We start from the raw sequence: 21,415 nt of genomic DNA, 5'->3' as shown, positions 1-21,415 counted from the left end.
GGTTCTGCTTGTGGCTGGCTGCTATTCAAATTGTTGTGCTCAGCTGTCTTTACAATAATTTTAAAATTGTCCACTCTACAGTTTAGCAAATCTTCACTTATTTCCACAGATGTAGAAGCAATTCAAAAACCCCAGTATTTTTGCTTAGTTATGTAGTTTTCTCTGCCCTGCTCTATTCTACACATTATTCATTGAAGTGTACACATGCCTGCATAGAAAATGCATGACTGTTACCATAGAGTAATTATTTTGAGCCACAACCTTTCTTTCTATTACCTTCTGTTTCTATGAGCTTCTCTGCCGAGACTAATCGATATGTAAACCTCAGCATGTTTGTAGCCAGTTTCATCTTTTTATATTAAAAGCTGTAATTCATAGTTTCCAGGTCTCGTAATTTCATCACAGCGTTCATGATATTCGCCTTTTCCTTAACTCCCGCGGGCAAGTGTTTTGTTATTCTAAATATTCTTTTTGGTTTTGCAGTTGTTGATAAAAGCTTGCAAATACAACCCTCCAGGCTTGGAGATTTCTAGGGACACTACAAAGCCCAAAAGCTTATCCATTTAGAATGAGGTACTATTTTAAAGCTTAACTCGAGAGAGTCTTCATCCTGATTCATGGTTTTGGAATTGCAGGACTGTGTCTAATCTACTGTTCATTCTCTCCATCATTTTGTACTGATGTTCCAACCCAGAGAAAGGAATTAGGAGATGCCCTGTCATGGTTGTTGGTAGCCCCGGAGTAGCCCAGCTGCGGCACCTTCACCCCAGCAGAGCTCAGTCGGGTCCGCGGTGCGGAGCGCGGGGGGTGTCTGCCAGCACCGACATCGCCAAGGGTCACAGTCACCCAGAAGTCGGAAACGCAGTTGTATCAGTTCCCATTTCCATTTCTTGTGCCTAGCACCATGCTTTACAGCCTGATGTGCAGTTTTTACATCGATCGGTATTGTTTGAACCCAAACTAGGATTTCTACTGTCTTTTTATGAATCCACTGAATCATTGATATTTGTATTAAGGTTTGTAATCTTGTTTTTGAAAAAGGAGCGCTGACCTTTGGCTTATGTCATTTGCCAGACTTCCTCTAAGCTATGCCGTCAGGTATTACAGGGATAATGAGGTGGAACAATTTATTAATCTGTCATCCCTGAGCAAATGAGTTACATTTGTTTTGAAGCCTTAATGTAGTGGTCATAGGTTAACCATCTTGTAAAATCCCTCAGGCTTTTCTTTTCAGGTATGAATAAACTAGGATCTTACTGAGTTACCATATATCAAGGAAAATAATGGGTGAAATCTATAATTAGTGTCAAAACTTTGTGGATTTTCATAGGGTCAAGAATTCACTGATGGTTTCAACGCTGCAATTCATTGCACCTACAGAGCTCTGTACTGACTGTGGAAGGACTCTGTCCAGCACCACAATTTGTGGGTTCATGATCTAAATTGACAAATATGTTCACCTGGTTTTGACCATAGAGCAGTCAGTGTTTTCAGACATCATACCCGTAATTAAGACAATTATTGAACTGTTGAGTTTTTTGAACTATACTTTTATAACCTTATGTATCCTTAACTGCAAAATTTATCTTAATTCAAATGAAAATAACTGGGGCATTGACTTGCAGCTATTTAATGTTATTCAACAATTTGGACATTATCTCAGAAAGAATAGAGTTTGATTCTAACATAGGCTCAATCAATACAATACAGTTCATCCTAATACATGCATTCATGCTACACGCAAGGGAATAATAGCTATGTAGTGTTGGCTAGCAAAGTCTGGAAGGTGTAGTTTGCCTCAATCTTATAGCAAATTTGTTCAAAGTATTATTTTCGGTATTTGGTGTTTTTTGTAAGAGAGGACCGATGATCCAGTGTTTGATACCAGCTGTCTTACTTGACATTTTTCCCTATTAAGAATCATGAAGAATTTTATATATGGTGGACATTTGTGGACAAGCATAATTCTTACTGTCCTCTTCAGGACTAAATTTTCTAGTAGGTAGTAGGTCTAATTAGATGTTGTGAATTTAACCAAAAATCCCACCAGTATCTTTGGCATGAGATTATTGTCATGTGCAGAATGCTTCTGGTCACCTCACTTACATTGTAAGAGCTTATAGGTGGTGCTTTTGGTGGGTATAAGGATGAATTTTTTCAGGAACAGCTATTCCTGAGTAAGCGTTCTTAGTTGAAGCAGAGGAGCTGTTTGTATATGAGGTCAATGAGCAACTGCTGCTCCACAACTAGAGTACAAGGGCAAGAAATCAGCAAATTTGATTTTGAATCAGTTAAATCTTCGGTTAAGCCTGCTTGGCAGTTCTGTGTGTATTTGTTCTACATAGAAATGCAAATTTACCATTTGAAAAATGCGAGTATTTTCAGATGAATTGAAATACCATTGTACTTCTTTTCTGAACTTCAAATGCTCTTTTTCATTGCCTGTCACACACACACGTTTCTATTTAACATTTTCAGCTCATATGTGCATAAAGCAAATTTCGTCATGAAAGCACCTGCTAGAAGTGTGTTCTGTTGCTCTCAAAGCATGTGCCATTTGAACAGTACGTGATAATCCTGGATTAGCTTCCCTCCCAGCAGATGCTCACTGAACTGCTGGACCCAGCCTAGACCTCGTGTCCCACATGTTGTGGGCCCACTGGGGCTGCACAGAAGCTTTGTCTGCCCGGCTCCAGCCTCTCATCGACTCTCCAGATGCAGCCCAAGTGTCTGCTGCTGCTACACAGTCTGGTTGCTCAGGCACTCTCGTTAGTCCTCGCTTTCCAAGTCCTTCATAATATCTGTTGAATAGGCTCATATTATTTCACAACTATGCACCCTCTACTTCAGTGTTTTCTCCGAAACACCAACAGTGGAGAACATCAGCACACTGAGGTGCTAACGGCCCAGATAGCAGACGTGATAAACAAACATAAAAACCTGGAGAAGCTTAATGCAGATCCTTATTTCATTTTTCTTATGCATCCAAAAATCAACAAAGATTTTGTCAGTGTCTTCTGACTTTCTACTTGACCTCGTTCTCTTTTAGCCTAGAACTATTCCCTCCCCTTTGCCTTTCCATAGCTCTTTCCAGAGGACCACTTGGGTAACTTTTAACTCCCTCATTAGCTCAGCTGCTGCAAGGGCAGCAGCCCACCTAGAAGAATGCATTCCAGGGAGAATTATGCTGCCTAATGTCTGCAGGTTTTCTCATGTGAAGAGGTGATTATCCTGTAATAGCCTCTGACCACTCTACCTTTGCCATCCATTGACAGTGCTGAGAAATCACAGTTACACGATACGGCATAATTCCACAATCATCTCACCTGCTCTCTTACAATCAAAATGCCCCGTGCAATTAGAAGCTGACACATACAGCCGCATGCTGATTTGTCACACAGTGCAATATAAGTCCTTCTTCAGGTTTTGCATTTTGGAAATAAACCTGCGAATCCTCTCATCTGAGTTGACTCCCACAGAGCCGCTGCAGCAAGGCAGTAGTGTCCTTACAGTCTCACTTACTAGTTTTCCATTTGTCCTGTCTGTCTTCCAATGTGCCATGTCACTTTTGGTGGTCTGCTCTTCTATTTTTTCTGTGCAGATGAAGAACCAAAAAGTCACAGTCTTGCATTGTACTCGCATCCATCGCTCATCCCAAAGACAGTGAAATGCTCAGCGGTTTGTCTGCGTTCTCCTCCCCCTGGGCTGAGCAGGGGCAGAGCTGACGGCCCTCACAGTCCTCAGCCTTCACCGAAGGCGCTCTGTGGGCCCGTATTTCCCATGCAAGCTGTCGCCCGTCTTGCCCGCCTGCACGCAGTTGTCCATCTTGGCAGGACTTTTTTTCACATGCTCTGAATCTGGGGTGGGTCCTGTGCAGCTGCTCCTTTGCCAGGACCCAGCCCCAGCCTGTTCCACAGTCGCTGTCGCAGTGGTGTAAGATGAGAGCTTTACCCACCCGATTGCCCGCAGCTCTCGCAGTGCAAACTATTATTTCTCATTTTGGCAGTCTTCTGGAGCTACTGTGAGCCTATAAAACTGTCTGTAGTGTCTGCTGAGATATGATATCGTGATGCCTGTACAGCAAAACACCCTTCCTGTTTCAAATCCAAATTATTACCTACCCAGACCCTCCCAATCAAAATCCATGTAGTCTCTCTTCAGCCCTCCTAGGCTAAGCCAGACATCTTGAAATCTGAGATTCTTTCTCACTTCCCCAAGGCTGCATCTTGCGGTGTTTGCCCAGATTTAGCTCAGGTTGTTTCCCAAGTTTTGGGATCTGATGAAGCTGCAGTTCCTGTTAATCCCTCCTGGGTCACCTGAGCAAAGGCAGACTTTCACAGGCATTAGTCAGCTTTATCGTTCTTGGGGGAGGCAAAGTATTTTACTCCATAGAAATAAATCATTGGAAACTTTGCTAAAATTTGATTCATCATATTGTTTTCCTCTCTTGATACAATTTAGAATCATATTAGAAGTGACTGATGTAATAGAAACTGGATACTGAGCTGGATCAGACTGCCCAGTCCAGTATCCTACAGCTATTTAATTTCTTAAATTTTTTTGATATTTTTCTTATAATGGGAGTGCATCTGTTAAAATGCAAGACCTGAAACTTCACTGGGAGCAAACAAAATTGCATCACACTAGTGAACAGAAAAGCTGCCAGGCATAGAGTCCAGTCCTTCAGGAACATTTCCTGTTCTGCCTTACTCAGCGCAGAGTTTCCAGCTTCACCTGCAGGCGAGAGTCGGTTTGTTCACAAGAAATCTGTCTTAACCCTGGCCCAGTGCCTCCTGTGCAGGGAAGGACACATGTACGACCTGCAGCATGTTCATGTTTTACAGCCTATACACACAGTCAGAAAAGCCCGTGTATCTGGCACCTGAAAGTGCCATTTATATCCCAGGCGTGAAGAAGAGAGAACCATCAATCTGAAGAGAGTGCAGGGTCGAGTTCGTTGCTATAGTTAAATGATGAATATGGTGGGATAATTTATCAGGCCAAGGCTTTACCTGGAATTAAAAAAAACCCCAAACCCAAACAACAAACTTCCAGGTTATGTAGGTACAAAATGCCTGATGACCTAGTCCAGTGCAAGCAGATTGATTAAATCCTGCATGCAAGTGCTTCAGTATCAGACCACCTGCATTTTAAATATCCAATCCAAATAAATGCAGCTTAAATGAAGAGTACTACCTATCATGTTTAGGGCAGAGAGAAAGTCTAAGTTACGATATTGCTGACACCACTATTGTACTGTGATTAAAATATGGCTTTTGATTAGTAAACAGATGGATTTTGATCTGCATCATGAGCCTGAATGAATTTGTTGCCAGTTCTTGAAGCGATTTGTGTTCTTGGAATCAAACTACCAAACAGTAACAGATGTGAGGACATTGAGCTGTCAGGAGCTTAATGAAGTAAAACCAAGATCACTAACCAGTTTTAGAGAAGGGTTAAGGGGATCCCTTTTTGAAAGCTAATTATTTAGGACAGCACACCTGTCATTAGGCAGCAGAAGATACCAAAAATTAACCATTGTCTCGCATGAATTATTGCTCTGCCACATGTGGTTGAAATGATAGACAGAGTTGTAGCTCACAATTAATTGAGCTTTCAAATCTGGAGAAAGTGGGAGAAAAAAATTGATCTAGGGTTATTAAAAAGAGTTGAAATGAGTAGCACAGCATGCCTTCCATTATTATGAAACATTTCCTTTTAATTCTTCATGTTATAAAGGCATTTTGGTATCCAGGACACTGGTGGTTAAATCCAGCACAGTAAATGTGACCATGTGGATACATCTGCTTCCAGCGTGGTGTGGCGACACACAGAAGGGCACGGCCTGGCAGGGAAGGTGATGGGCAGTGCAAGAAAACCCGGGTTTCTGGGTCTGCTCAGCTCCCTGACCCTGGGCAAGTCACGGAGTGGTGGATCTGGAGAGTTAGGCTTCCCTCGTCTGCCCGGTCTGTGCCGTCTGTGGACGCTGCTCTGGCGAACGCCGCCGTGGTGGTTGGGGCGTGCCCAGCATAACTGGGCCAGCATTCAGCTGGGGCATCCTGGACTGGTGCAGTGACACCATGGCCGTGAGCTGAGATCAGTTCTGTGGGTGGTGCCTTTGTGACATTGGTCTGAACAAAGCGGGAGCTTCATTAGTAATTACGTGGCAGCACTCTGGTGACCCAGGCGTATCGCTCTGCGATGGCAGGAGTTGCTCCTTTCCCTCCCCTAAAGATGTAAACGTACCATCACAGTGAAAGCTCTGAACCTGCCGACTATTGCTCCTTGTCCCAAGCAAAACGCGATGTAAAAGCAAACCCCCGGGGCCAGGCCTGCAGAGAGCCTGGAGAGCTCCTCCGAGTCGAGGGCCAGCAGCACCAGCTGCCCGGCGGCACCCTCCTCTCCCTCCGCGCGGTGCCAGAGGAGCCTCAGCCAACACGGCGGGGGGGTAAATCACCTTCTAGTGAGGGACGCTTAGCTTGGCAGTGCTTGTCTGGTCCTTCCAGTGTGAACAGTTTAGGTTCATCACCAATCGTCATTCATCTTATTGCTGTTGTAAAAATAGCCGCTGTGAGAAATCAGTATCTGCTGGATTAAACTCACCTTTTCCGAGAACTTTCCGGTGCTTCCCACAGTTGTGCACGGAAGAAACATGATCTTTCCAGTTCTGATTTTTTGAAGGTGTGCAGGGGTGTTGGGCATGAAGCCGTCTAGAAAGACACATAACTATGAAATAATGTAAATCAAAATTCTGCTGATGGAAAGTGTAAGTTAAAATTTGTGTCTAAAATAATCTTGCCTCAGCGGTGAGTATTCTCTCGAAATCCACCAAATCCATATTTCGTCGAGGTTGCTCCTGTGGAGGCTGGTGGCTGTGCCAGCATCTGCCTGGGGATGGGAGGGCTCTTCCTGGGATGGTGCTCTCAGGGGCAGGATTCTGCACTGGTTTCTGTATGCGAGTGGTTTTACTCGTGCGACTCATACTGGTAAAGTCAGTCACCTACCGCTGGCGAATATAGAGCCTCCAAACACAGGCCTGTAAAAGAGACACAGTGGCTGGTTGGCAGTAAAAGCGTGGACAGGAATGGAAGATCTTTGTTAGAATGTCTTTCTGCAGTACACAAAGGATGCACATTTCTGACCCTGGGGCTCATTTACAGAAGAGCAGGTTTATAAGTTTTAGATTGCTGCATTTTTACAGGAGATTTGGGTGAATGTATAACTGCCTCCATAGGAGCTTTTTATCATTTAGCATCCTACTGATGTCTGGTTTCCCTCTCCACAGGAATCCTGCCCCAGAATGGTTGTAAATTACCAGGCAGAAATCTTTGATCACTCACCAATTATCTCTCTTCCTTTCAACACGTAAAGCTCTCTATATGAGGTGACACCGGGAACTTCACTACAGAGAGTAACATTTAAAATCAGCATGTTGGGAAGTTGGTTACCTGTTACTTATTCCTGAACAGAAAATTTCCTCTGTGGTTCTTCTTTTACACTATTCCTCTCAACGTAAACACAAACCTAGTGTGTATGCTTGAGTAGTGTTACTTTCTACATCTCCTGTTACAAAGACTCCAATCTTCTAGCCAAACTTAAATCTGTGGACTTCATAGGTTATTTTGGTGAGAAGTAATACCTTGTAAGCAGAGGGCTTGAGATGGAGAGAGGACTCTCACTTCTTACTTTTTTTTCTTGGAAGGTGTTGGGAAGCAATAAAATAATCAAGGTCTGCTTCAGCTTAGTGAGTAAGCACAGACTCAGCTTTGGCACTGCCCCTGGCCTCAGGATCATAGTCCTGTGCTTCACCTGAAGGCACCTTGCTCGGCTGGAGCCAGCATTCTCAAAGGGATCATGTTCCTCCTTCGTTTTTTAGAACTGTGAAGAGAAAGATTTGCTTTCCTTTTGAATGAAGGATTTTTCAGTTGTAATTCTGCACCATTTTTATATTTTTTTAAAAGATTTAATGATACTTTCCAAATGGCAAACTCCACTTTTAAGGTTGAGGTGTCAGTATGATTTCAGCCAAGTTCCATGTAAGGGACCGAAGTCACATGCGAGTTGCCCCGTGAAACGAACTGGGGCAGCAAACCGCCGTGCATCGCTGCTGGCAGGAGCAGGTTTGATGTCTGCACAACGCTGACTTTCTTAGGCCAACGGAGTTCCTCTGACTCCCGCTACCCCATCAGCGGTAGTGGCCGGGCAAGAGGGCAGCTTTGGCTGAACCAGCTTCTCGAGTGGAATGAGGGGCAGCCTGAGAAGGACCACGAGCTGCTGCCCTCTGCCAGGAAGCCGAGGCCGGCATTGCCGGGGCAAACGCGACGCGGTGGCGTGGCTTTGGGCAGCGCAGAGCACCCGCACAGAGCTCGGGCACTGAGAGCTGCTGTGGTGACCAGGGAAAGGGGAATGGGAACTGGCAGACGCCCAGCCTGGGAGAAAGGCAGCGCTGGAGCTGCTGACGTTGTGTCATGCTTTCCTTCGTACTGCCTTTGCACTTACTTCATCAAACCTCCCATTTGAAAATTATTTAATGGGACAATATAGACTGGAAGAAATTGGTTCTTCAATACTGGCATTTTACACTTTTAAACAACTTCCCTCTATAAACTATTGTTTGGCTTTAACATATTCTCAAGTTCTTATCTTGTAGTAAGTTTAGGACTTTTATTTTTTTAACTCTACATTATCTTACTTACTCCTTCCCAGAGGGAAGTGTCCCACATACGGAATCCAGCAGAGGGGCAGCCACAGAATTAGACTCTCACTTCCCCTGTGAAAACATTGCAAAGTTTCTCTTGAATTTTGTTCTACTTTGGTTAAACCTTTATCTGTAAGTTTTACTGACTCTTGCACTTCCAAAGCAGGTATCTTGATTACTATTTATATTACAGTAACTGTTAAAAAGACAGGGGGCATTAGTGTGGGTACCACTGAAACGGCAGATCTTGTCATAGAAAACAACCATTTGAGATAGAGGAAACCAAACAGCACCAAAACAGACAGTGGTAGGCTAGAGGGAGAAGGGTGAGAAGTGCCTTTCCTGGGCCAGAGCAGGTCCAGGAGCGAAGCCCGGGTGGAGGCAGGTGCCCTGTGCCTGGCGGAGCTCTGGGGCCAGGCTGTGGCTCTGGGGGGGCCGCGCGGGGTGTGAGGGACGGCAGCTCTGGAGCCAGGCAGAAGCGTGCCTCAACTGCCCGCGTGGGCCAGCAGAGCAACGTCAGCTGGGATGGGACGTACTGCTCGGGTTTTTAAGCTGGGGAGGTCTGTGTAGGTGTGGTTATGCTCCTAGGAAGTGGCCTTTGAAGCTGTACATGATGTGATACCTACACTGAAGCTTACGCTGACAGAGTCTCCTGGGTAAACACAGTTTATACCTGTGCTCGTACTGTCAGGCTGTGGCAATCGTCTTGCTGGGGCAAACCAAAGCTGCCAGTTGCTGTGCTAGCAGCAATGTTTGCACTGGACTTGTGGCTTTACATTTAAATATTCATTTTACCATTTTTATAGCGGAGTGAGAACTCATACTGGATCAGTTACAGGGGTGAGCAAAGCACCTTTGGAAGTGAGAACCAGGGGGTTCTTTCCAAGGCAATAACACCAGCGTCGTTGTGAGAAGGTTGGTTTTGGTTACAGCCTCACCAAGAATCGAATCCATGCAACCCTCATTTTACGTTGCTCTCACTGTGGTAGGAGGGCCTGTGTCATTGCAGACTATTTGTTAACGAATAAAACAGTTCCATTAGTTCTTTATTCTTTTTTCACACATTACAGCAAAAAGAAAACTTTTCCTGCTAGAATGTCTTGAAGTAACTGTGTTGTAGGAATTTGGTTTTTGTGGATATTTCTTCAGTCACAATCAGTAGATAATTACATTAAGCTGTCTTTACCTGGAGGGATTTGAAAATCACATTAAACCCAAGAGTCACATCACTGCTCAGATGACATAGATCACTTACAGATTAAGGTGCTCCCCTCCTCCCCCCAGACCAAAGACCTTTCAGGAGAAGAGGTGTCACCATCCACCACCCATCTCTCCAGCTGTCAGGATCCTGAGTCAGTTCATTAGAATTGTGCAGCTTTTTAAATTAGGCACCTGATCATAATGTTTTCTGGAGACTATTGAACTGAAAAACATCCTCTCTGTGTGTTGGTGGCAGGGTGTTATGCCCCGCTCTGGAAGAAAACGCTCTCTCCATCGCTCCAATCGCTTTCCTGGCACCAGGTCAGCTGGGTGGTCGCGGGCTGCGGAGGCCAGTGGTGGTCGGTGCCAGCGGGCAAAGCCTGCGCCCTGGCTTCTGCACTGGGCGGGCCGCACGCCACGCTGTGCCCAAATCCACTTGCAATTGTCTCTTCTGTTTGGTTTGGGTTTGTTTTTTTACCTTAGAAGGCAGTCACAAAAGACTACAGGTAAAAAATAGGGGGAAAGTGTGTTTTCTTACCTTTTATAGATTGTTTTTATTTATAATCCAGCTAAAGGATAACAGCCCACTGAATATATATTAGGCCCTTTGTCCTTTATGCAACCTGAAAGAAAAGGAGCAAGAAAAGTAGTAAAGCAACTATCCCTGGGTGTACATCAAAACCCAAAACCCAACAATAACATACACCCAGGGAACAAAATAAACCACAGGATACTTCAGCAGTGGTCATTTCTATTCAACTGTAAAAAGCCTTTGCAAAGACACTTGTTTTTTTTCCAGGCGACAGCCCGCACGAGGAGAGCACGTCTCCTTCGGCCTCCTCCTGGCCCTTCAGCTGTCAGAGCCACTGGCTTGGCCATCGGGTTGGTAATTCTTAGTTCTAGTCTTGCCTCTCAGGGTCGCCCCGATGGAAAACCCGTGTGTGTGAGCACGGAGCAGCAGCTGGGGTGTACAGCTGGGTTGGTCCCTCGGAGCGTCGCAGAGGCTTTACACACAGTAATGACCCCCGCGCGCTCCCACCCTTGCCTTACAGATGAGAAGTGTGCAGCCTGGAGGAAAGGGGTTTATTTAAATCAAAGAGGGCTGGAATAATCCAGCACAAATATTTCATTTCAAACCCACTGCTCTCCTTGCAGTGCTCCCTGCCGGGCTGGCGGGCTGAGGGCCACGCAAGGACCCTGGAGGGTTGCTGGGGGCACTCACGGGGGTCCTTGTTCGTAGTCACCCAGCGACAGCCATATGGCTCAGCTGATGCCATGTCCCTGTCCCTGTGCCTGTCCCTGTGTCCGTGTGCGCACGCATGTGTGTCCCCGCGAGCTGCCGCTCCCCCGGGCCGTGGGGGCAAGGGCGGTTCTCAGCAGGGGGCAAAATAAATGCAAGTTGCTGGTACACAGCCCTGGGATGCCGGCAGGCTGAGGAGCGCAGCAGGAACAGGAGCCAGCTAAGCAGAAATATTGGCCTACATTTTTTTTTCTCCTCCTGGTGGAAGGCATGCGAGTTTCTATGGCAACTTGTGTTTTCTGTTCGTCAGGCCTACTGACTCACTTCTGGGGGAGCTGCGCAGAGAAAAAAGATTGTTTTCTTTGCCTGCCAAGTCAAGTGGCTCCTTTTCTGCAGCCCATTGCTCTCTCCTGAGCCTGCCTGGCTGGTGTTTTAGGCTGGTGTGGCTTTGCAGACCCAGTTTAGGGCCACAAGAAAAGACAGTCAAACGTTACCACATCCTCATCCCCTTGAAAAATCACTGGCAATAAGTTGAGTTTGTCTGCTTCACAAGGGGACGTCAGCTTAGCTAAACCACCGGGGAGCGTGGGGCTGGCTCTGGCGGCAGCGCGGGGGGAGCACGGAGGCTTCCGGCACGTCGCTGTTCGGGGGAGGCAGGAGCTGCTGTGCCAGGGCCGCGGTGTGGGCTGAGGGATGCAGTGTGGGCTGGGAGATGCAGTGTGGGCTGAGGGATGCAGTGTGGGCTGGGGGATGCAGTGTGGGCTGGGAGATGCAGTGTGGGCTGGGGGATGCAGTGTGGACTGGGGGATGCAGTGTGGGCTGGGAGATGCAGTGTGGGCTGGGGGATGCAGTGTGGACTGGGGGATGCAGTGTGGGCTGGGAGATGCAGTGTGGACTGGGGGATGCAGTGTGGGCTGGGGGATGCAGTGTGGGCTGGGGCACAGTGTGGGCTGGGGGATGCAGTGTGGACTGGGGCATGCAGTGTGGGCTGGGGGATGCAGTGTGGGCTGGGGCACGCAGTGTGGACTGGGGGATGCAGTGTGGGCTGGGGCACGCAGTGTGGGCACCGATGGGGTGAAACACACGGAGCCCTGAGGAGACCCTGCCGAGAGCGGCTGGCGTGGCTGCGCTGAAGGGAGCCGGAGCTGGCGAGGGCACAGCTCGGCGGGAGCGGTGGGCACATCTCCAGGGCCCAGAGCCAGGCAGTGCAGAACATGTTTGTGCCTAAGTACCTCTGTGGTGATAAACCTTTTTTGTTTTAATCTACTAGCTCATTTTGTCTTTTACTGACATATTAGGTTGCGGCCTGGCTTTAACAGCTGTATCCCAAATGGCTTCCCCCACGCAGACCAGTGTCTGTTGCTAAAATATTTGACTGATGGCTTTGTGGTGGCATCTTGAGCTTCCTGGATCAAAACTTCCGTGGGAATGGCCCAGCATGCCTTCCATGCTCTCACCTGATCACCCCAGTTTTTCTAATTGGGAAACTTCCATGGGTTGATTTTTTCAGCAGAGCCCAGGGATGCTCAGTAACCATTTTTCCTTGAAATAGAGGGGGAGTTTTGCATCTACTTCTCTCAGGCTCCGCTGAAAATTCCAGCTATTGTACCCCGGAGGACACTGTGAACACTCGCATGACCAGCAATTCTTCTGAAGCTTTTTCTTTTGCCTAACCACAAACATATGGTACACTTTAAGGGTGATTATCTTTACATTGTTAGCTTTAAAATGCAGCCTTCTTCTAGCTTTGCAAGGTCACAGCAGCTACCCAGTTAAATGGTAGAGCAGAAATAAAATGTTAACGCAGCATGACCTTGGTCAATCAGTTAATCTTTCTCTACCTTATTTACTCCAGCAAAATAAAAATCCATCCCCACACACACTGCAAAGTGCTTTGAGATCCTGGGGTGAAACGTACATCATAAGCCAGAGTATTAATTATTTAAGCCCTGATAGTGTGCTGGGTACTGGGGGGAATACAGATGAATTTGCTATTTTTGTCTGCTGATGTATAGCCTGTTCCCATTGATCGCGGTGACGCGGCTGTCACTGAGCGCGCAGGTTGGAGTTTGCAGACACCGTATATTGCTTCTGCCTTTTTGTGATTCACCCCACTAAGATTTAGAAATGACAGGGAGGTACGTGAGGGCTCGAGCAGCAGCAATACTACTACTTCAGGGAGTAGGAACGTTTTAAAAGACTTATGTCAGCATTTTATGTGGAGCTCCTTATGAATTATACTGCGAGGGGGAGGAGGGCTGGGAGGGAGCCGTGCCAGGGCCGCGGCGAGTGCTGTCAGCCCAGCACCTACCCTGCCAGCCCTGCATCTGCCCAGCGTGGGGGAGCGAAGGTTCCTTCCTCTTGTGCCGTGTTGCAATTGCAGTTCTTCAGGTTTTGTGGGAAAACCTAATCTAAAACTGCTCATAAATTGGTTTTCTGGTTGTTACATTAAGCTGGATTACGCAGTGTAAAGCATTGATTTTTAGATTTTAGAATGCTGAATAATTTATGGGCACATTGCCTCCTAAACTAGATTGTGGCAGTTTGATTGCTCTGGCCCTTCTCAGAGCAGATCTAGACAACGGCTGTGTTAAAATACAGACAAACTTTGGGCTCCCTTACTTTTTAGTGCTTTCGTTAAATAAAGGGGGGGTCTTTTCTAACGTTATGTTACGTTACTGAGGTTTTATTTTATAGTGTCCAATAGTGTTATGCTACCGCAGGCACAAAACATGATTTTTAGAGCTGCTGTTCCTTAAAATGTGCTTTTGCTATCATTCCATTTTAATATGGCCATATATTACCATATAGAAATGTTCAATATGAGCATGAGCACATACAGACAGGAAGGAAAAATTGTATTTTTATGAACCATGCAGATGTTTATTACAAATCTAAATAAAATCCTTTCTTGGAACTTTTGTCAAATTGAATTGGCTTGTGCCATTCAAAAAATTTTATTTTCACACATGTATATTGTAGGATACATTTAAAAATAAAATGATGTCTTGGCACATAAGTTATTTAACTGGGTGTTTGCATTGTCATTGTGCAGAGACTTTGTCTCTGAAAGCTTAATACACTCCTGTATGGGTTTAAGCCATGTACGCTGATGATAGGTGTGTAATTTCTATAACAACTTCATTTTATTTTTAATATTCTGCATCTTTACTGAGTGTAGCAAACAGGGCAGAATGTGTTGGTTATCAGCTGGCACTGGGTCAGCTTTGGTTAAATCATCAAAAGCAAGAAACATCTATTAAGTGTTCTTCTGCTGAGTCCTCAGTTTAAATGAACTTGCAGGGAGCAGCAAATATTTTTCCTCCCATTTTTTCTCGAGCAGTTGCTGTGTCCCTCAGAGGTCAGAGCCTCCCCAGAGAGGAGCCCGACGTCTGAGGAACGCTGCTCTGAACAAGCCCAAGTGCTGCTGTTCAGCACCGCTGTAATAACCTCACCTAAACCCCCCAGCTCCCGTCATCGGAGCAGTGACCCCCTGCTCCATGGCCCCTTGGCACCGAGGATCGCACGGTGCCGGCCGGGGGGCTGGGCTGTTGCCAGCCTCCCCCAGGACGGCGCAGGATCCCCATGCAATAGGCTACTGACTCTGTGTCCGGGGCTGACGTTTGTGCGGGGTTATTGATGGGGATTGTTCGGTGCTGGGAAGAGATGGCGGCTGGCGACGCTTGGCCTCCTGCCCCGCGCACGCCTGCTGGCCCTTGGCGTTAGGAACCCGGGGACGGAGATCATGCCCAGGGCAGCAGCCCCGGCTCTGCTGGGCAGGACAAAAAGCGGGGCTCAGCCCTCTGTTACAGGGGGAGAGCACCCGGCGTCCGCTCCAACAGCAGCTCTCCGATACCCTGCGGGGTAAATCACGACCCGTTCGGCCCCGCTCGCCCTCGCCCAGGCAGATGAGCTTCACTCACCCAAACCCGCGCAGCCTCCTCTCTCGCTCGGCTGTTTCACCAGCGTATCCTGCTTTGGGCGGTTTGGTTTTATTTGGGTTGTGGACTTACGCAGCTTTTGGTGGGTTTGCATTAGGGCGAGGACTGATGCGCTGTCTCGCAGATGCCGGGTGGGATTCAGCTGTCTCAGATAGAAACTGCCCCCCTGTATCGCTGCAGAGAGGGAAGCGCGGTATCGTAGACGAGTCTGGAAATGTTTGCAGAATTGAAATAATATTAGCAACAGTGCTGACATTATGATGGCTTTGAAACAGCAGATGACAAACACCTTGATTCTATTATACTGATTGCTATTTCTCATTAGGCTTCTGGGCTAATTACCGCCGGCTGGCGAGGCCGCAGGTTTCTGACGTGTGTTTTCAGAGAGCTCTGCCGGCCCAGAGCCGGGGGTTGGGCACTCCGGGTTTGCTGCTGCTGGGCGGGGGGGTGTCCCGCAGGCTGCAGGGCCAACCCGCGGGACCGCGGCCGCCCGGGGCGGGGAGGCCGAGCCGGGGGGGCCCCGGCCGGGCTGCGGTAGCGCGGGGTCCATCTGCCGGCGGCTCCCGGGCACTGCCGGGCCTCGGCGGGGACAGCCCGGAGCTCCCGGCTCGGGTCCCGGCGCTGACCAACGACAGCCCCCCGAAACACTGCCCCGGGGGGACGGGGCTCCCCGGGGCTCCCCATCACTTCCCCAGGCTCCCCAGCGCCTCCCGGGGCTCCCCATCATTCCCCTGGGGCTCCCCAGCACACTCACCGGGGTTCCCCAAAGCTTTCCGGGGTTCCCCATCACTTCTCAGGGCTCCCTATCGCTCCCATGGGCTTCCCAGAGCTCCCCAGGATTCCCATCGCTTCCCGGGGTTCCCCATCGCTGCTCAGGGCTCCCCAGTGCTCCCACGCCTCCCCATCACTTCCCCAGGCTCCCCAGTGCCTCCCGGGGCTCCCCATCATTCCCCTGGGGCTCCCCAGCACTGCCTGGGGCCACCGCGCTCTGCAGAGCCCCGTCCAGTTGCCCCCATCTTTGCAGCCTTGCCACGGAAGCATCTTTTGCCCCAGGGAGATTGAGCGGGCACCTGTTAAACCTTTTCTTTAGGTTTTGAGGTTCAGTTACACGGGAGAGCGCGGTTGGGTTTGGTGTGTCGAGATCGCTCCGCGGCTTTGTGCCCCAGCATTCCTTTATGGGGCGCGGGTTTAGCACAGTTAAGAGGTGACTCGGGGCAATGTAGGGGCAAATCCGGTTCTCAAGGGGGAACACTTGGACTTCTCCGTGTGTCTCGTAGATGAAATTCTATCACCCCGAGTAGGTACTTTATCGCAGACGGTCGCTGGCAGCAGAGTGGGGAGGTACGTTCCGTGTGCGTTCCTCAGTCAGCTATTGCTCCCCAAATCCTTGAGCCCTCAGCACGCAGCCTACGGCCTTTGGATGGACCTTCCCCGCTATTTATCAACAACTCCAGCAGCACTTTCTGAGGCTGGTTGCAGACTACGACTGCGACGCGGCGTTTCCCCGCTCTGCTGTGAGCAGCGGCAGGTCAGGTTGTCACCTGCGTAGCAAACTGCAGCACTAACACAAGCGCCGGGCGCCGGCACGGCCCAGAGCGGGAGCTCAAAGCCAGCCCCGAGCGAATGCTCCGGCTGCGCGAGGGAGGACGGGAGGGTTTGGCAGCGTGTCCCCAACAGCCAGCGCTGAGTGCGAACACCGTCAGCCCAGGCAGCGTTCCTGGGTGCTGCAAGGACTTTTCGGTTCCCTTCAGCTGAACCGGTCTCTCTCTGGCTCTTCTGCAGCGACGTACGCCGTGTATTGGAGAAAAACCACCCACGGTGGGAGGGGGAGTGTGGCTGGAAGGGATGGTGGTGGCACTGTCCCGCTGCTGCCGGCCCCACGGATGCTTTCACCATCTCTAAGGCTGGTCTGGCAATAACAGAGATTATACTAACGTACATTGTGTTGATGTGATCGCCACGAATATATTGTAGATCATCCACGAGAGTGATTGAAAAACAGAGAGTGAAGAAAAACTACTTTAAATGCTTCAGGGGGGTTAATATTCATATACCTCATGGTCAGAAACTTGAAACAACTCCATCTGTTTGGCTTACCCAGAACACTGGAAGACAATTGCATTACAAAATATAACTATTTTGTATTTATTTTTTCTGAGAGGAAAATGAGGTTCTTGTGCACCACCAGGTCCATAAAATAGCAGAGCAAGCTGTGCCGAGGCCAAGCGGCTGGAAGCTGAACTCAGGCTTCTTCAAAGGAAAAACTAATCACTGCTTGTTACTAGAGGGTGTAAGTAGCCACTGGGCCAAGTGGAAGCGCTGACTTCTGCTCATGGTATTCCCAGATGACAAGTAGATATTTTTCAGAAGATAGAGCTTAGCATAGCCCAAGCTGTCCTTATGTCATGCTGAGGGTACGGGACCAGTGTGGAGATCACTGGGTGAAACCAGGAGGAGTCTGGAGAGTGTCTGAGACCTCGGGAATCTGGTGTCGGCACCTCCCGGCGCTGCCCGAGGGTGGGTGTCGGGCACTGCTGCGGGGGGGAACGGGCAAGTTTTCAGCTGTATCGGCAGATCTGTGTGAGGCCCGTTCATCACATAAATCCTGCTTAACCACTCTTCATGATTAAATATTTACAATAAGAATTTATTCATCATTAAAACCATAAATAAAAGGATTACAGAGAAAGTCAGAATGGTTCAGTCAGGAAAGAGCACTAATTATTTTCACCCTTGTGGGTTTTTCTGCATTCAATACTTGAATTTCAAAATTAAAATATTGAGATAAACTCCCGCTTTCATGTGAGTACAGTTGGTTTAATTTCTTATTCAGTGTGAAGCCTGAAAAAGGAGAATAAACACTCATCTAATAATTTACGTTCAGTCATAATTTAGGCCCTGAGCAACAAAGTATTTAAGCAGGCAATAAAACTTTAAGCAGTCAAGTATTCCCACCGACTCCAGAAGGATTATTCAGAGGCTTGAAGTGAGAAGTTGTTTATTTGGAGTAGGGGAAGAGCAGAATTCACGTGCGCTGGAAGCCGAGTCGTGGTGCCCGAGCTGGGGGACGGGTGATGAGAGTTTACAACGTGGGGCGCAGAGCCCAGAGCTCGGGCCCTGCACGGCCACCGGCTTGTTGGGGGCAATTCCCTGGCTTGCGGGATTTTGTATGATCTGGGAAAAGTCTCATCTCTTTGTCTAGTGCTGCCCCAGTGACCCGACCTGATGCACCTGTGAGTGTGGCACAAAATCAATTACCTGAGTTGCTCATCCAGTTTTTATTTTAATGTTTATAAATAGTATGAATAGTGAAAATTATTTACTTTAGGAGGTGATTTAGCTGGGGTTCTAAAAGACATTTAATGCACTTACATTACCCATCATGCTCTAAACCCAACTATATTTCAAATTAAATGCAAATAATTTTGGTTGGGATGTAACTGTTTATCTTGCTAGCAAAAAGCTCCCATTTAGGGATTATTTTTCCTACCAACAGGCACAACTAGGAAGCGATATTCCATGAAAGCTCCTTCCTGATGAGAAGAAAACCAGGAGAAGAGGTAGGTGATGCGCGCGGAGCATGTGGGACCTGCCCGCAGCTGGGATCTGAGGGGTTAGGGCAGGGGGAGCGCGTCGGACGGAGCCGCGGAGCCCAGGCCGCTGCCCAGGCCGCTCCCCAGCCGCAATGTGCCGGCGACGTGGTTCCTCCGGGGCTGTAGCACGAGTTTTAAAGAACATCCTTGCACGAGTTTTAAAGAACATTCTCGTGCCGGCAGCGTAAACACCCGACAGCTGCTCCGTGCCGGCCTCGCGCCACCTCCCGCTCCAGGCACCTCCCGCCAGGAAATGAATGGGAGTAATTTGTGAACTGGGGGGGAAAGTCTCAGCGATGAATATTGCCAGAAAGCTCCTGACGGTCACGTGAGGCACAAATTCTGAGGCTGGTTTTGTGTGAGAAGCTGTTTGCTGCATAGGCGGAAAGGAAATAAGCGGAATAACAGGAAGGAGGAGATTGTCGAGTCCTCAGCAGTATTGCAGTTATTCTCCCAGATTTGCACAGCTGAAGTTGGTTTTTTTTAAGCATCCATCATATTCCTAGTATAGACTATGATGCTGAGGATATTGGGTGATCCTCAGCGCATTCTGGTGGCATTGTAAGATAGTGTCATCCTCAAACGGCAATTTTTCATCTCCTTTGAAATCTTGTCCTTTTTTTGGGGGAAAGGGCAGATATAAGGAAGGATAATGGCACCTATAACCACTGCTTGTTCTCCTTGCATTATCAACATATGAATATCCCGATCGTAATTCTATCTAAATAAATCTAGACCCATTCAAACTTTATATAATGCCATCAATAACCCTGAAAATAAAGAAATGCATTTTACTGAGCGCAGTAAGACTTTGCGTTTGTTGTGCTATTCAGAATGCTTAGATGTATTTTTCACAGTGAGCTTTGTGTTTAACATGCTATCCAAATTCACCGCTCATAGTGTACGGCAGCAATTTCACTCTCGCTCAGCTCCATTGATTTGAAACTTACTACAGCCAGAATATAGTAGAGATTAGTATCTGTACCATTGAAATATCATCCAATATTATCTAAAAGACTCACTAAACAGGAAATAATGACTGGGTAAGGTAAAACACCCTCAGCATTCCCTCAAAACAGGTAAAAAGACACACCTCTGAACCTCTTATGTGCTTGTAAAGGAAACAAAAGCTTTAAATTCTCATTTCATAAATTACATCTAATCTCTGGAGAAGATGAAAAAAACATTAGTCATGGGATTTGACTGGAAGTTTCAGAACCCCAGATGGGAGGTGATGAGCCCCCCTGTCGCCGCTGGAGAAGGGCTGGACACAGACAACTCCAGGGTGCCCCGGAGCTGCCCCTGCGGACACAGCCAGGCCACCAGCCGTGCCACCAGCCGTGCCACCAGCCGTGCCACCAGCCGTGCCACCAGCCAGGCCACCAGCCGTGCCACCAGCCGTGCCACCAGCCATGCCACCAGCCAGGCCACCAGCCAGGCCACCGGCCGCGGGAGCCCGCTCCGTGGGGAAGGCAGCTCCAGCCTGCGAGCGGGTCCTGCCCGCGGTGCTGTCGGGAGCACCCCGATAAGGAAGGGCAGCGTCACCCAGAGCAGAGTCCATGCGGCCGGGCGGCTCCAGGGGAAGGATGGGCCAAGCCTCTCTGCTTCTCAGCGTCCCCAGCCCCAAAGTCTGTGTTTGGCAGGGCTGTACGGCCCAGCGCCTGCTCTTCACAAGCGTGGGCGCAATGGGGTAGAAATTGGACCTCTTTGTTCTTTTAGCACATATGCAAAGTTTTAAAAACTCTCCCTAAGTGTTCACAAAGTCAATCCAAATAATTTAAGTGTTCTGCCTTATTGCTGTCCCTAGTAACAGGGTCAAATGATTCAGCAAAAACCTTTCTTAGTATAATCCTCTAGAGGTAGATGAATACGCAGTTGATGAATTTTGGATGTGTTCCCAAGCTGCTGCATCAGTTGGGTCCAAAAACTCGCAATAAATGAATTTAATCAGGAAATATCGCTCCGATATGAATGTTTAATGGTGCTGATTTATACTTTCAGCTGCCAAAGTCAGGAGCTAGCTTAGCAGTTGAGAGCCCACAAAGCTCAAGGTTTCAGAACAAATAACTCTCCTTGGGGATTAAACGTTGCAAAAGATGTTACCAGACAGGCAGAAGGGAAGTTTTGCCTCCTACTGAAGTGGTTGACCCAGCACAGGACTAAACTATTCAAGCGTCTCTGAAAATGTTTCTTGTAAAAGCTGTGTTCTAACAAGTATACTCATTCAGACACCAGCTGTTGTATTGTCAGTAAGTTCCTCTAACAATTCATTTTGTTGTGTTGTTTTTTTTATCTCACCTGCTAGAAAACAAGAGTTTGCAGCACTTGAGGGGCATGGGGCCAGCAGCAGCTCTGCGCTGCGCTGTAGAGCCGCAGGCAGGTCCTGTGCTCTCTGCAAGGGCACAAGTTCTGTGCCTAAGAGGTATCATTTGTAAAACGAGTTTGATGGCAGAACTGCAAGTCCTTCCGAAAACTGAGGCCATCCAGGAGAACATTCTGTAAACCCGCGTGGTTTGTAGGATCACGCACAGTATGAAACACATGAGAGGGAAGGTTGGAGAGAGTCTGTGGTTTACTGCACACACATAGACCTGGCCTACAAAACTGCAGCCCACACCAACTTAGACCACACAAACATTTGTCCCAGCTGTAGATTTCAACCCTCGCTCCTCTCAGACAGACCGTCGAGTCACCTTTTTGTTGTTGTCGTCGTCCTGTTGTCTGGATGCCCTGCTGACCAGTC

General features: G+C 48.1%; 1 long non-coding RNA gene across 1 annotated transcript; it reads right to left on the bottom strand.

The window, feature by feature from the left end:
• Nucleotides 1-9,726: 9,726 nt before the first annotated feature.
• LOC141932251 (uncharacterized) lies at nt 9,727-15,430 on the bottom strand. Its single transcript, XR_012625782.1, has 3 exons — nt 15,062-15,430; nt 10,437-10,521; nt 9,727-9,884 (listed from the first exon to the last, which is right to left on the bottom strand). It is a non-coding gene; the product is annotated as an uncharacterized LOC141932251 (long non-coding RNA).
• Between the last annotated feature and the right edge of the window lie 5,985 nt (nt 15,431-21,415).

The sequence above is a fragment of the Strix aluco genome, chromosome 19 (assembly GCF_031877795.1).
Source record: "Strix aluco isolate bStrAlu1 chromosome 19, bStrAlu1.hap1, whole genome shotgun sequence".
Lineage (NCBI taxonomy): Eukaryota > Metazoa > Chordata > Aves > Strigiformes > Strigidae > Strix > Strix aluco.
This window is presented reverse-complemented; position numbering and strand designations above follow the sequence as displayed.